This window comes from Stenella coeruleoalba (genome assembly GCF_951394435.1).
Source record: "Stenella coeruleoalba genome assembly, chromosome: 7".
NCBI lineage: Eukaryota > Metazoa > Chordata > Mammalia > Artiodactyla > Delphinidae > Stenella > Stenella coeruleoalba.
Window position 1 is genome coordinate 8,386,747 of NC_137153.1, and position 16,045 is coordinate 8,402,791.

The 16,045-nt window shown below is 44.2% G+C and overlaps 1 protein-coding gene across 4 annotated transcripts in view; it reads right to left on the reverse strand.

Annotated features, from left to right (window-relative positions):
- Positions 1-16,045, reverse strand: part of SPOCK3 (SPARC (osteonectin), cwcv and kazal like domains proteoglycan 3) — a 428,476-nt gene that overhangs the window by 158,422 nt on the left and 254,009 nt on the right. The gene's annotated exons all lie outside the window — the stretch shown is intronic.

Consider the following 16,045-nt stretch of genomic DNA (forward strand, 5'->3'; position numbering starts at 1 on the left):
TATAAAAAGAGAAAAAATAGTAATTCAAGTACATTTAGTTATATCAACCGGAAGTCAAGAACATGACAAAAGGGCACCTGCAGTTCTATGACACCTGCTATAGACAGGTGAATGGGACAGAGCAGAGCGTGTTACAACTGAATCCGCATCCTGTGATGCCACTCCCCGTGCGGTGTCTGGGCCAGCACTGAAACGTTCTCAGCCTCAAGTCCTAATATGAATAATGGGGAAGATAATACCTAATCTAGTGGAATCTAAAAGAGTGATACACATGAACTTATTTACAAAACAGAAATAGAGCCACACACTTAAAAAACAAACTTTTGGTTACCAAAGGGGAAAGGCAGGGGAGGGATAAATTAGGAGTTTGGGATTGACATATATACACACTACTTTATATAAAATAGATAATCCACAAGGACCTACTGTACAGCACAGGGAACTCTACTCAATATTGTATTATAACCTATGTGGGAACAGAATTTGAAAAAGAATACACATATGCATAACTGATATACTTTGCTGTACACCTGAAACTAACACAACACTGTAAATCAACTACACTTCAGTAAAAAATCGAATCCACAGAATTTTAAGAATCAAATGCTAGTAGCTGCCATGAATCAGGCTCTCAGCAGATGTGAATAAAAGCTGAATGAAATTAAAGGCAAACGATCAACATTGTTATGGCACATTAGGACACTTTTTTTAGTTTATTTTTGTTTCAATTTTCTTTGTAAACATTGCTCTTCATAAAATTTAAGCCTGAGTAATTTAAATAATCCTTAAGATAATATTTTATAACTGTATATTTGACATGATTTTAAAAACTGCAAACCTACTCCATCATTTAAGAGGCAATAATTATCTTCCGCCTCTAAAAAATATAGATCTTGCTAATTCTGAAGTAATGTGATTTCTTTCCTGGCTGGGTCCATAATTTACTCAGTGCAAATGATTTTAAAATTAAATAGGGCAGACTTTCTGGCTCCAACCGACAAATGTACCAGTGACTAATTTAATTCAGCTTCAGCTGATATCAGGAAGCATGGACTATACCCAATGACTAATCAGATTACTCACATATATGTAACATTTTTTTCCTTGCCGAATAACTCTCTAATGGACAGGCAAAATTCTTAACTAGGCCTGTTACAAAAGATAAAAAATTATTATATTTGAAATATATTTGTAGTGGCTTAGTGGGCCTTTTGGAGGAATAAACTCTTTCAAAGGTATCATTATTTTTCATTATTCAATCTTTCAAGAATCCAAGAAAAATGACCTTGTCACATAAAATCGCAATGAATTTTAAATGTAATTTAAAATGCCCAATAGTAATCAAATGTAGAAATAAATAAAGAGATTATGAGTTTTTTAATAAAAGACAATTTACATGAAACCTTGAGACTTCAAATTTAATATTATTTACTGTAACTACTTTTAATTTAATATTTCAGAAACCTGGATTGGTCATAAGATAATGACACAATTTAAGAAAAGTTCAAGAGCAATTGTAAGTGGCGTATGAAGAGACAAAGCCAAAAGTCAATATTAATTACAGCTAATGTGGAATTTTGAAATCTGAAAATGTTAGGTCCTTTCAAAGATGTAACGCCATACTCATTTACATTTTAAATGTAGTTTATTTTAGCAGTGATTTTTTTTAATAAAAAAGGAATGTCTGAAAAATACCTGAATAAACAACAAAAATAGCACAATCTTTATAAAAGTTGATTTAATTTTCATCAAAAAAGTTTGACCTCTTAGCTAATTTTCTTGGATATGTGACAATTTAAAAATTTCACAGCTATCTTTAAAACTTGCATGATATGATGAAGTTGTAGCTTTGTAAAGAATTCTTTTTTTTTTTTTTTTTTTTTTTAATTTTTTTTTTTTTTGCAGTACGCGGGCCTCTCACTGTTGTGGCCTCTCCCGTTGCGGAGCACAGGCTCCGGACACGCAGGCTCAGCGGCCATGGCTCACGGGCCCAGCCGCTCGGCGGCATGTGGGATCCTCCCGGCTCGGGGCACGAACCCGTGTCCCCTGCATCGGCAGGCGGAGTCCCAACCACTGCGCCACCAGGGAAGCCCTGTAAAGAATTCTTTATCAAGAATTACGTCGTAAATGAAACAATTTCTCTTTCAGAATGATTCTGTGGAATACTTCTTTTCTGTATGCATGTCTGTAAAGAGCAACAGAATCAGATGTCTAGCAAATACACCCTATGTGTATAGTTATATGAATCTAGCTTCCTGTCATCAGAAAATCATTTATTTTTTTAACTCATGAATTGATTTTGAAAAAAATCTTCATGAAGAATTTTATTCAAAGAATATAAAGATATTAAAAGTACTATTTAAAAATATCTTTTAGCTACACCCACTGATTGCATTTCTAATTAATAATATTCAATTTACTTAATTATCACAAAGCTGAAATATTTATAACAGTATAAGTGAACTAAAACATCACATAAAAGGCATGCTCATTAGTCTGTAATTAACCCAAAATGCAAATACAGTAGAGGAAGACATGATTAATGCATTCCTGATTACCTAAGACCTTTAGTCTTGAGAACACTTGAGTTACCAGTGATTCTGAGGACTCAGCCTACAGGATGGGTTTTCTAATGTCAAAACTGACAACTGTCAGGGAAAATAAGTTATTTGTTTAAAAACAGGGTCAAAGAAGAAGATGTGATCTTTCCACCCGCAGAAAAGGACTCTGGCCAGGAGACCCTGGGATTGGCCACTGGTAAGGTTTGTAAGATGACGTAACCCCCATGGTCAGGGACATGGCTTAGACCAGAGGTTCTTGTCCAGGGGCTGACTCTGCTCCCTGGGGACATCTGGGGACAGTTTTGGTTGTGACCATGGGGCGGGGAGCGGGGGGGATGCTGCTGAATTACTAGCTAGAGGCCAGAAGCGCTACTGAACACCTCGCAGCACACTGGTCAGCCCCTCCAGATTAAAGCGCTACCCGGCCTCGCATGTCAGTAGAGCCGAAGCTGAGGAGCCCTGTGAGGGGTGCTGGTCTTCCAAAAGACATCAGATGGATTAACTAAACTCTCAACGCCTCATCCACACTTCCTTAGGGTGTTTTTTCTTGAGCATTCACTAAAGTAACACATAAAAAATAAAAACAATGGTATAAACAAACTACCAGCTACAAGTACTTTATTTTTTAAATTTTATTTTTAGTAAATTTATTTATTTTATTTATTTACGTTCGGCTGTGTTGGGTCTTTGTTGCTGTGTGGGGGCTTTTCTCTAGTTATGGCGAGCAGGGGCTACTCTTTGTTGTGGTGCGCGGGCTTCTCACTGCGGTGGCTTCTCTTGTTGCGGAGCATGGGCTCTAGGCGCGTGGGCTTCAGTAGTTGTGGCACGCGGGCTCTAGAGCACAGGCTCAGTAGTTGTGGCGCACGGACTTAGCTGCTCTGCAGCATGTGGGAACTTCTCAGACCAGAGCTTGAACCTGTGTCCCCTGCATTGGCAGGTGGATTCTTAACCACTGCGCCATCAGGGAAGCCCTACAAGTACTTTAATTTCTCAGAAAACCCAGAAAATACAAAGCATTTTGTAAGACAAAGACAACAACAACAACAACAGACAACAACATACAGTTTATCAACAGCAACGTTCATGAGGCATCCCTGAGTGTGGAGCTCTGGGATCTGATGCATTACTGTTTTGATCATTGAGTAAGACAGGCATACTTTTAAAAATAAATTTTACAAGTCCTACTTAGCTTCTGCATCTGATCAGAAATATCAATACATGGCTCAAATGGGGTTCAAGCACTCTTTTATAGTGTTTCTAATGTAGAACAAGAATGTAATTATCAGTAGGTAAAACAGCAACTATGTTCTGTGTGGCATTGTAGTGATAAACACATTTCTTCAAGTGAAGATAAACTGAGGAACACGGGATGCTACGCATCACTTTTCAGCCTCCATTTTACCTGGGCTGGACTGGCTAACACACCACATCATCCCTCTTTAATACCTTAGAGGCCCAGTATCTCAGACACGCCCTGCGCTTTCACAGGCGGCTTTCCTCGCGTCAGCATGGCGCCCCCTTCCCGAGCACAGCCTCCACCTGGGTTTCCTGGTCCCTGCTCTGTGTGGCCCAGCCCAGCCCAAGGCAGCCTACCTAGGAGGGGGTAGAACCCTGACCCCTTCCTTCAGCTGGGATTTACCATCTGCGCGCACACCCTCATTTCTCTTTTTGGAACACCCTACGTTTCGTTAAGGAGCAACACCCTGCTGATTCGGGCACCTTACTTCTCTTTCCACTATACAATGCTCCATCACACACCTCACATGGGGACTCAGGTGACCTGTTACTCTCCCACATTCGTAACTGGACCTGGGGGGTGGGAGCAGGTCCCCTGGGGGCTCACGGCAGGTGTGGGCACAGACATGAGGGTCCTGCACCCGAGCAGTCTCTGGGGCTCCCCGACAGCCGTGTCAGTCCCCTTCTTCCAGACACTTGGCTTGCCCTCCACCAGGCCTCCAGTCAGCATCTTGAGACCGGGTTTCGGAAAGGACCTGCGGAACGTGGGCAGACTGAGGTGAGGTCACAGGAGGGCAGGAAGGATGCTTCAACCCGAGTTCATACATTTACAAGCCTTGTCCTGTCCTGCAGACATGAACAGGAGAATACTGCTGCTCCGGCGGGCGACTCAATCACCTGACAAGGAGAACTGCCGAAAAGAATGAGGCAAGAAGAGCATCCTTAACCCTCACCTCACCACACACATTCTCTTACATCTAGTGTAGCCTCTGGACCAGTATGTCTCCAATTCTGCAAACAGGAATGAGTATTACAGATGTTCTTCCTTCCAAAATTAAACACCTCACCGCAGAAACCTGCCTCGTTTGGCACACAGAGCTTAGCATCCCGCAGGGCAGCATCAGTACACGCCAAAGAGAAAACGGTGGGCGTGGGGTGCGGACTCAGAACTGGTTTGGGGCTGGTTTTCCTTTGCTCAGTCTTTGTTCCAGGTGTCCCTGGGGTTTCAACACTGCATTCTGCCTTCAACTCAATTTAATCCAGAGTAATCCTACAATGTCAGGATGCGTCATGACCCTCACCCTCAGGCAAGGCTGCTAGTGTATGCATAAAGAAAACCCGCTTTTCATGCATTGAATCATTTAGTGGAGCTGCAGGACCATCTAGTCAGGGTCTCCCAGTCCACGATTTCTGTGCATAAGGAAGAGCTCATGTATGGATTTTCCTCTTTGTTAGGCCGTTGTTGTAAACAGTTATTCTAGACTTCAAAATCTGGTAATAAATTTAAAAGATTTTAAGGGTCAAAAGGATAGTATGTTTATTTTACCATCATTTCATGCTTGCATGTTTCACTGAATTTTCTCATTAAACCAAAATTCTTACTTAAATTACTCCAAATGAAAGTTTCTTTCAAGTATCAGTAATAGTTTCAATTAAAATAAGACCTATAAAAACATATTGTTTGATGACTGATACAATACATACATGAAATTAATAAAATTATTTTAAATGACTATTGATTTGTATTTCCTTTACTTACCTTCACATATATAACATGAACTTTCTAAGATAACTCAGAATTTTCCAGAGGTGCAGGAGTGGTTAAAAATACTTAAGAAGTGGATGAACACAGAAGGCTGTGACACCAAGCACTCCTCAAAAGGAGGATGACATTTGAGGAGACATTATCTTTACAGAAATAAATGACAGTGAATTTTTAAAAAAAGAATGGGAGTAGGAAACAAGAGGTGTATTTTAAAAAACGTACAAGGAGATGAAAGAATCAGGACAGAAGGTTAAATTTAGGTAACAAGAGAAATGCCTCTGAAGACCTCAAAGCAGCAGAAGACACCAACGACAATACAAACATGGCAACACTGACGTGTGACGGTTTGTGCACACGTTTTAATGTCTGTGGGGCTTACACACTGAACTTCTCATTCTAACTGTTCTCTAATCAATAGAAAGCACGAGGAAATTCCTTGTTTATCACGCTTAAGAAATACCAAGCGCCTGTTAAAAAGTATGTACTACTCTTAAAGCTAAGACATGCACCGAAGGCTCAGCTGCCCTATACAGTTTGATGCACTGGTAGCAAAGATGCCCTTTGGGATGAACGGAAAGAGAAAGAGGGGAAGAGGGGTGCCATGAGCTTTGACACAAAGATACCAGGACACAAGACTGGGTTTTCCCGCTGTGTCAAGTGTCCCCTTGAGTAAAGGGGAGGGGCTCACTGAGGAGCTAGCGCTCCAGAGCAAGGGTGCCCTCTGTCCACTGACCTCAAGAGGGCACCTGCAACCAAGACTGTGATGGGAGAGAAGATCCTCCGCCTCCCAGGAAGGACGGAGGGCCTGCTATCGGGGTGGTCAGAACACAGGATGAAGGACGAGTTACTACAGGGAAGGTGAATGTAAAAAGGACAAACGCCAGAGTCAGGTGAAGCAGAGTGGCAGCAAACTAGACGGCCTTTCTGAGGCGGACAGTGCGTCCAATATTAAGAATGAACTACCATCCTGCTGGAACACCTACTCACACGGACATACATCTGGGACCAATTCACATGCATCCTTGTGCACAAAACTACTCAAATGAGTTCACACTCATCCCTCTGATTCCGATCCAACGCCCAGGATCCCTTCAGGCCTATTTTCCGCGTTTGTCAGCACTTGGTTCAACAAGGAGAAATGTGGATCCAGTCATATGCTCGACCTACTTTCATAATTATTCCACAGCACCACTCACGGTCCTCTCCTCAGCATGGAAGGTCCCGGAGCAGCCGCACTGGACGCCCAGGCTCTCAGGCGCAGGCAGGCACCCCTCCGGGACCGAGGTACCGGTTCAACCCACCTCGTGCAGTGGGTACCACGGAGCGCGAGGCCCAGGGAGGGACCTAACTTTCCTTCCTGTAGCTCCATCAGTTTCTAAGAGAGGAGCGCTGAGATCTCAGGATGTGTTAGAGAGATGCGACAGTTTCTCCCTGTAGAAACTGCTTTATGTATCTGGGGACTAACTATACACACGTAAGACTGGAATTCTTCGATTTTCCAGGTGAATTAACATATTAATCATTATGCAGTAATCCTTTTCATCTTCTACGGCTTTTATCTGAAGATCTAATTTGTCCGACTATTCTGCAGTACTGGGAGTCGAGTCCCCAGGGATCTCCTATGTTTCTACACATCTTGGAGCAGAGGCACTGAGTGCCTTTTGCTTTGTGGAATCTCTTAAATTTGTCTGAACATCGAGAGTCCTTGCCGGAGAGAGATGACGTGTCCTCTGCAGAGAAGGCAGATTTGTTTGCTTCTCAGTAAAACAGAGGTAACTCCCCCCAGGGGGCAGAGGGTGGGCAGGCCTGTCTGCAGCCCGTGGTCACCCACGGGGTTTCCTGTGCTGTGACACAAACCCCGTGTGTGTGGAGCACACAACTGGGTCACTCCGCACGGCCCTTGGGCCTTGTGGGGGAAAGAGAATGGACGCCAGCACGAAGATCGAGCTGTTGGTGTCGTGAGTAACAAGTGACCCAGTAGGCCCGTGTCTTCTGCAGTGCGCATGAAACAGGGTAAAAATCCCAGACCCTCACAGTTCTCCACAGTTTTTTGCGGCAGCAAAGACGCTTTCTGGAGAAGAGAGGACTCTGGGCCCCAAGCCCAGGTCAGAAGAGGAGGAGATACTCGGGGCAAACGCCCTCAGGCCAGTCACAAGCCAAAGCCGGCGACAGGCTCACCCACTGTCCCCCGGTTCCCGAACCCCTGGGCCTGCGCGCAAGGCGCGGCACCGAGCGAAGCCGGCCACACGGGCTCTGCTTACGGCTCCCAAGCGCCGGGCGGGACGCGGAAGGCCGTGCCGCTGAGCACGAGGCCAGCTGTCCAGGTCCCGAACGAGGCGGAAGGCCACGCACACGCACCCTGCTCCGGCCGAGAGCTGTGGCCCTCGAGGGGCCGTGCAAGTGTGGCCACGACGGACGTGCCGGGCCTGCTGGGGAGGGGCAGTTGGATTGAGCCGAGGGCCCGGGCAGGGCAGGCAAGCCCGCTGCCCTGTCGGGGGCCCCTTCTGGACCGGCTGGCGCCCATGCCCCGCGCTGCCTGAGCCGGAGCGGCGTGCCCTCGGGGGGGAACGCCCGGGCGCCACCGCTGAAGCTTTCGCGCTGACCCCTTCCTCGCCGTCTGCCTCCAGAGCCGCCGGACGCCTGCACTGTCCGGCATCTTCGGCGTCCACAGGGGGCCCTGTGCGAAGGAGAGTCAAGCCTCGCTCTGCACGGAGGGGATGGCCGATCCACTCCGGACAAATTTCAGGGGCCTGTTCACTACAGCTCCTTAAACGACGTGGGTGGTTTCGCACGGTCAGTGTCTCCCACGCGGAAAGAACGCTGTTACCCCTTAGGTCGCCACCCCCAAAGTAGCCCCGGCCCCGGACTGTTCCCTTAGGGCCTTGGGGGAAGAATGACGGTGCTCTACGTGGTCCTTTCATCAGCTCAGCTGACAGGCTGACCAGAAGCCGTCCAGCAAGCTGTGTCCACGCCCCACTGCATCCCCGATGGACCCTTCTGGGGCCTAATCTCTCCTGACCCGCTTTCAGGTGACACTGTTGCTACTGCAGTTGCATCAGCTGACCGTGGACGCAGTGTTGAGACATATCTGCGTTATGAGTTTGACGTACTGGACTATTTGTCGTTTGACCTCAGGGCAACTTTTATCACAAAATCTACTCATTCACAGGCTGACAGGCACAGCTGACTGCGTTGCATGGAAAGTCCTTGCCCCTCACCGTCCACAAACTACTGATCTTGGTCGGCAATGGCTGGTCTCTTCAAAATCCTGCTCAAAAGGGTTTCTGACTGGACCTGCCTCACTGACTAAGGCAGTGTGGTCACAATTCCACTGCTTCCAGAAAGGGAACATAACCGCTCGGCTGGCTCCTGGGTAACGGAAGCACGAGAGAGACTATATGGACTTATTTAAACCTTCAGGATCTTTACTTTCGTTCCTAATTGATGTTGCAGGCTGGTCCGACGCTGCACCTCTGCGTGACGGCCTGTCCACAGGGGACCTTGGGCATTAAACTCAATTCTGGTTCCAGCCCCTGGATTCCCTGGTTGGATGGAGGTGGTCCTGGACATTTGTCCATGCAGGTCACAGGCCGGGATGTAACGGGTCTCTAACTTTCACAAAAGTGCCCTCTTCCCTCCTGGGCTGGACGCTTACAGATGAACTGTTTATGGGTGAGGTTGAGAGGCTGATAGGAAGAAATGGGACCTCTGAGTTGCTGTCATTGGCAGGATAATTTTACGGTAACACAGGGAGAGCCACAACCCCAACACCCGGGGAGGGGACGCCTCAGGCCCTGGGAAGTGGCGGAGGGAGAGGCATCACAGATGCTCCGTCTTCCAGAACAATGCCTGTCTCTCCCCGTCAAAGCAGGTGCCCTGTGTGCCCTCCCAGTGCTGCAGATGCCTTATTTAAAATACCTGACTGCTGGAGTTGCCCTCCCTGGACTCCCCTTCTCCATCCTTCCTAACTTATCACGCAGCCTCCAGGAACAGGAAGGCATGGACTAGCTCCTGAAACTCCTGTATAAACACCTGCCAACATGTCCAGATGCCTTTCCCAGACCCCATTCTTAGCCATCCTCGGAGGTGGATGGATGCCACCAGGATTGTCTTTTGGAAAAACATAGGACATAGGGAACAGGCTTCTTTCCAGCTTTCACTCCAAAAACAGGAGCAGAGTCAATTATTCCAACTCAGTTGGGACACCTAAGCTCTCCCAGCCAGGCTGGAGGGCACATGGGATGCCCTGTGTTCCCTGAACAACGTAGGTCCTGCCTGCAGGTCATGGCAGTTTTAACAACACTTTCTTTCCAGGACACCCTGCACATTACTGGTGATGGACACCAGGCATGAACTCACCTCTGTCTTAAAAAAATGGTGATGTGCTCCCGCTGGGTGGTCTGAGACCATCACCTGCTTTAGGAAATGCCCCTAGCAGATGGTGTAGCCTTCAGATACCTGAGGAGCTCTCTCCACAGGGAAGGGACCCTCGGGCATTCAGTTTCAGGTGACACACCTGACTCATCCCTATGAGCATCTTCCAGGAAGTTCTCTCCCTAACAGGAGGGATCCAATTAGAAAAGCTGATATAAAAACTGTCACTGATCTTAGGTGAGGTGATCAATGACACCATGTTCCTCCTGGAAGGGATTCACTTCAGCTTCAAGACTGACCACTGGATGACATCATTGTCCTAAAAGCCTCCTTGGCCAAGTGAGGTCTACACAGTCACTAATGCATCCTGCTGTCCCTGGGTTAAATTCTCAGGCCAGATGGTCAGATGAAGACGGACACTTGAGGCAAAAGCCACTTGGATTTCTAAGGCAGACCTTGGGGGTTTACAGGGTTTGTGGGGAGGTGGGGCCCGGGGCCCTGGAGAGGGGAGGTGTCAACACTGCAAACAGGCTGGTCTCCCCTTCTGCTTGGATCGCCCTGGGTGTCAGCCTTCGTTAAATGCTGCCTGAGATAAACTGACCGGGATTGGCCCCTGCACTGTTGATCGTATGGATGCAGTGGTTGATGGAGCGAGGTACTTACAGGAGAAGTGTCTGGCCAAGAAGATAGGGAATGAGGGTGGATATGATAAGAGCCAGTTCTGCTAGGTCACGCATAGTTCTGCATGTCTTCCCGTCAGAGGCACAGACAATTTGTTCTGTACGAGGATGTTTGTGTAGCAGACTTCGAAGAGACTTTCTCCTGAAGTATCTGCTTTTAATTATCTTTAGCTTTCAATATCATAAGTGTGCTTTTCCACTGTTTTATGAATTCCATTAATCTTGTTGAGATCATCTTTGTGTAATGGTATAATATTTTTGGCAAGTAATGTGGCTTTTTAATCTGGCTGGATTTTATTTTGATAATCAATCATTTCTTCTTACTTTTCTCACCTGGCACATTGTACTTCTTGTATTTGTAGATTCATGCCTTTCAACATTTCTGGAAAAAATTTCAATATCTCTTTTAACATTTTCTCCACCTTATTATTTCTGGCTTCTCTTTCTGTATCGCAGATTAAATTTACTTATCCCTTCTCATTCTAGTCTCTATCCTCTATTACCCTTTTTGGATAATTTTTCTGAAATATTTTCTGAAATATATCAGTCATTTTTCTGAAATATATAAATACACAAATATATACACATAGACATTATGTTTATATACTTAACTTATTTTTGTTACATATATTTTGTTTTTATATGCATATTATCACATGCATATGCATATATTATAGTTCATTAATTCTCTTCATCTAATGTCTAATTAAATATATTTAATTTTTAAATATATTTTTAATTGAACAGGTCATATTTGGTTATTTTGCAAATCTAATATTTTCTGAAATTATGTTGGTCTTCCTGTATCTTTCAACACCACTTTAAGTCTGTAAACATTTTACACGTTAAAAACATTTCATATAGTGGTTGTATGTTCTGTTTTACCTAATTATTTATCTGATAGTTTTGATATTTAAGTATTGAAACCTGTCTAGTTTTGTTCTTACATTGTTCCCTCCTTACCTGTTGGCTTTTGTCATTTAGTTTGTTGGTTTATTTATATTAGTGTGTTTCTTCTACTTATAAGATTTATTGGTATGTGAACGAAGAGTTGGCAGAATACCATCTGGAGAATCCTTAGGAGTCTGGATTCCTCGTACTTTTCTACAGAGAGAACTTACGTTGGGATTTTCAAGTGTCGGGGTACTGAGTACACAGAATCCCTTAAATTCTATTTATCATCCCTGGGGCTTCCCCAACCTCTGCTCTGAGGTGGTGAAATCCAAAACCCCAGGTCTGTAAGAGAACAGGTTCAAAGGTATAAATATTGTACCGCAATAATGGTATTTTATTACCCAATAATGGTATTATTTCTTTTTTGCCCCCCCAGTTTCTATATTAGAGCTTAATTACCTCCTAGTTTCAGCTGGCTTTTGTTTAATTGGCTTGTTTCAGAAGCCATAGCATCCTTAACCTGTTGTCTGTTCACAGAACTGGATCAATTTCCTTGGTGGAGAGCATTGAGGTAGAGCGAGATAACAGACATTGAAATACACAGTGATCACAGAGAGATGGCAGGAAATCTATAATTTGCCCATGCGTTCACTGGAAGGGTATGACAGCCACACACTACTGTGTTTATTCCATAATTTACATGATTATAAATCTACACACATATAAGTACATACTATACAGGACACACTTGACTTTTCTTTGCCGAGAAAAATAATTTCTCACTGTATTAACACCACATTCCTCTAATAATGTTATCCACATTGCTATTAATAAATCATTAATATGCATAAATACATACCATATTACATTACACTGATTTATTACATATTATTATTTCCTATCTTTCGTACTTTTATTTGTAGCCTTGCTGTTTACCAGCCCTGTGACCTTATGAATATACTTAATATCTTTGTGCTTCAGATTCCTTATCTTTAAATTATTAGTGAGTGTTTTTTGTGTCTCCTACTGTTGTCTGAGGAATAATTCATATGAAAATTATCACATCACATTAATGAATACGTGCATTAATACAGTAACTCAGAGCAGCCATCAACACACACGAGGCAGGCACTAAGTATCAGCCTTCTGAGAATCTTTTCTCTGCTGGCACGAGTTGTGATTTAGACAAAAGAGATGCAGACACAGCTTTTCCAAAGGTGCTACCAGCACGCTGGCCCTGAACTTGCTAGAAACTCATGGTATATCTCAGCGGGAACGCCTTCTACCAGCAGGGTAAGAATGCCTCAGTTACCTTCACACATGGATGCCTCTTTATCTTGCTATAACCTGAGTTTTTAAAGAGCTGGAATATACATGTCTTCTCTAAATCTCTCCTATTGCCTATCATGATTCTTGCTTCTTGATAAAGTGACGAATAATTGAGGTTACAAAGGACATCACTAGGGTAAAACCCAGGCCTGATAAGTACATCGATCAGGAGCTCGCTGGCCTGTCCACGCCCAGAACAGCACAGTGGCCACCGTGTGCCTGAAGCTGACCTTGATCCTGGCGTCGTTACTTTCCAGCTTCACGGCTGCTCTGTGTCTCCTCTCCCTTATCTAATGATTGTGGACCACTAGAGAATCTGTCTTCTAGGGTTGTTTTAAATATCAGGTTAGCGCACAAAATATTTAGACCATTACTTGACATCGTTGCTCAATTATTTTAGGAATTCCTGCCTCTATGACTTCCACAGCGACAGCTACTACATGCCAACGACTACCGTTATTACACTTCCCTTAGAGAATATGCATATTCAAGCATGCTCTACATATGTCAAGATTTTTAGAAAACCGTCTCCTTAGAAATGCAAACCCTGTGGAATATTTACAGAATACAAGTTCCTTTCATTGAAAAGGCAAAAATTATATTATCTAAGAAAGCACGGAGATTCCACCAGTGAACATAGGTGTTGTTCTCTCATTTTTAATAGATAATAACACAAAATATAGACACTGACCCTGCATGTTCTATTCTATGAGGGCTGCAAAGAACCTGATTAGCATATACAAAACCTGTATGTAACTTCATACCTAATGGTAAAATACTGAAAACTTTCTCCTAAATTTGGATTAAGGCAAAGAGGTACATTGAACATTGTACTGAAAGCCTTAACCAGAATAATAAGGCAAAAAAAAGAAAAAATGCATAAAAAGAAGGAAAGGAAGAAATAAATCTGTGTCTATTCAAAGAGGATGATTATAGGCGTAGAAAATCCTGAGACAGCCACAACAAAACACTGTTAGAAATAAGTGAATTTAGCAAGGTGTCAATAAACAGGGTCAGTATAGAAAGATTAGTTATATGACAATACACTAGCAAATAAACGTCACAACTAAATTTACAGTAGCATTAATAAAAATAAGTTAGCAATACATTTAACAAAAAATATTACAGGTCCCTATACCAAAAACTACAAAACTTTTATTAACTTTAGCTAACAAAATGAAGACATATACCTAGTGTGTGGATTTGAAGATTGTTATCCATCTCCTCAAATTTATCTACAGATTTGACAAAATCTTAATGATTATTCAAGCTGTTTTTTTGTAGAAATTGACAGACCGATTCTAAAATTCATATGGAAAAGCAAAGGGCAAGTGCTGAAGCAGCACTGAAAAGGTGGAATCAAGTCAGACTTGCAGCACTTGAACTCAAAACTTAACATAAAGACACAGGCAAACAGGTTGTGCGGCACATCCTAGGGGCAGATGAATAATTCCCCGAGACAAAACAGACACAGAGGGCTTCCCTGGTGGCGCATTGGTTGACAGTCCGCCGGCCGATGCAGGGGACACGGGTTCGTGCCCCGGTCCGGGAAGATCCCACATGCCGCGGAGCGGCTGGGCCCGTGAGCCATGGCCGCTGAGCCTGCGCGTCCAGAGCCTGTGCTCCGCAACAGGAGAGGCCACAGCAGTGAGAGGCCCGCGTACCGCAAAAAAAAAAAAAAAAAAAAACCCAAAAAAACAGACACAGAAAGACTCCCACTTTCAGGACCACTTCATTTTTGACAAAGAAACCTAGGCAATCTGATGGGGCAAAAACAACAAATGGATGTTCCCACAACTGGCTACACTGAAGAAGTGATATTCACCCCCTGCCTCTTACCAAACACAAAGACCAATCACCACGTACACACAAACCTAAGAGTTAAAACTTTCAGTCTCCTAAGAAAACACCGAAAATTGTCTTCTACAAGAAGTTATAACCATAGAAAACTGATGATTTAGGCTTCTGTATCACGCAGAAATCTCTAAAAATGTAATTCTGAAAAATGGCTCTGAAACCACAGGCTTCAAACCAGTGACAAACAAGCAACTATAAACTTAAAGGGCATATATTGCCATCTTTACTTAGTGATTCAAATAAAAATAGTTATCACATTTATTATGTGTAGTAACTAGAAAAAATGAAGGGCACTTAATTTTTTAAAAAGGTTTTCTGCTCCAAATTCCTATTTAAAAAAAAAAAAAAAGTGGGGATTTCCCTGGCAATGCAATGGTTAAGAATCCGCCTGCCAATGCAGGGGACATGGGTTCGAGTCCTGGTCTGGGAAGATCCCACATGCCGAGGAGCAACTAAGCCCATGTGCCACAACTACGAGCCTGTGCTCTAGAGCCCACGAGCCACAACTACTGAGCCCGCGCACCGCAACTACTGAAGCCTGTGTGCCTGGAGTCCATGCTCCACAATGAGAGAAGCCACTGCAATGAGAAGCCCACACACCACAATGATGAGTAGCCCCCGCTCACCGCAACTAGAGAAAGCCCACGGGCAGCAACGAAGACACAACACAGCCAAAAAAAAAAGCAAAAGCAAAAATGATCTCAATTTAGACAATGGACACTGGACTTCACTGAGACATTGGGCAAATTACTTCACTTCTGTGCATCAGTGCATCTATAAAAGGGACAACCGTAAGTTAATATACTCAAAGCGTTTACAGTATCTGCCCCCAAAAAGAGCTAAATAAATGCTTGATCAGTGTAGACACACGTATCTATATGAGAGTATGAAGTTCAATGTAGTGAAAAGGTCATGGGTCACCGCACTGCAAGATCAATGCACAGGTTACAGCAGATGTCAGACAAGAGGCAGGCACAGGGCAGGTCCCCACAGCCGAGCCCTGGCATCCGCCCTGGGAGGCAGTGGTCCGAGCACTGGGAAGGCCCTCAGAACTCAGTGTCCAGCTGTCACAGCAGCGTGGCCGAACTTCCGTGCCCTGGGGCAAGGCACCCAGGTCCTCGCTAAGCCTCTGTCCAAAGGTGGTCACTGCACAGTCTAGGACCACCGGGGATTTGAGAACAAAAAGAAGCAGAAGATGATAAGGGACTCATAACACTGCCCACTACTTCATTTCCACCTAATAAGGAAAGAGCTTTGGAATAATCACTGAATTTGGCATTTTCTGAGTTGCTGGTAAATGTTGTCAGTCTTGGTGAAGCCGTGGCAAAGAGTGTCCAGTGTGTCATGGA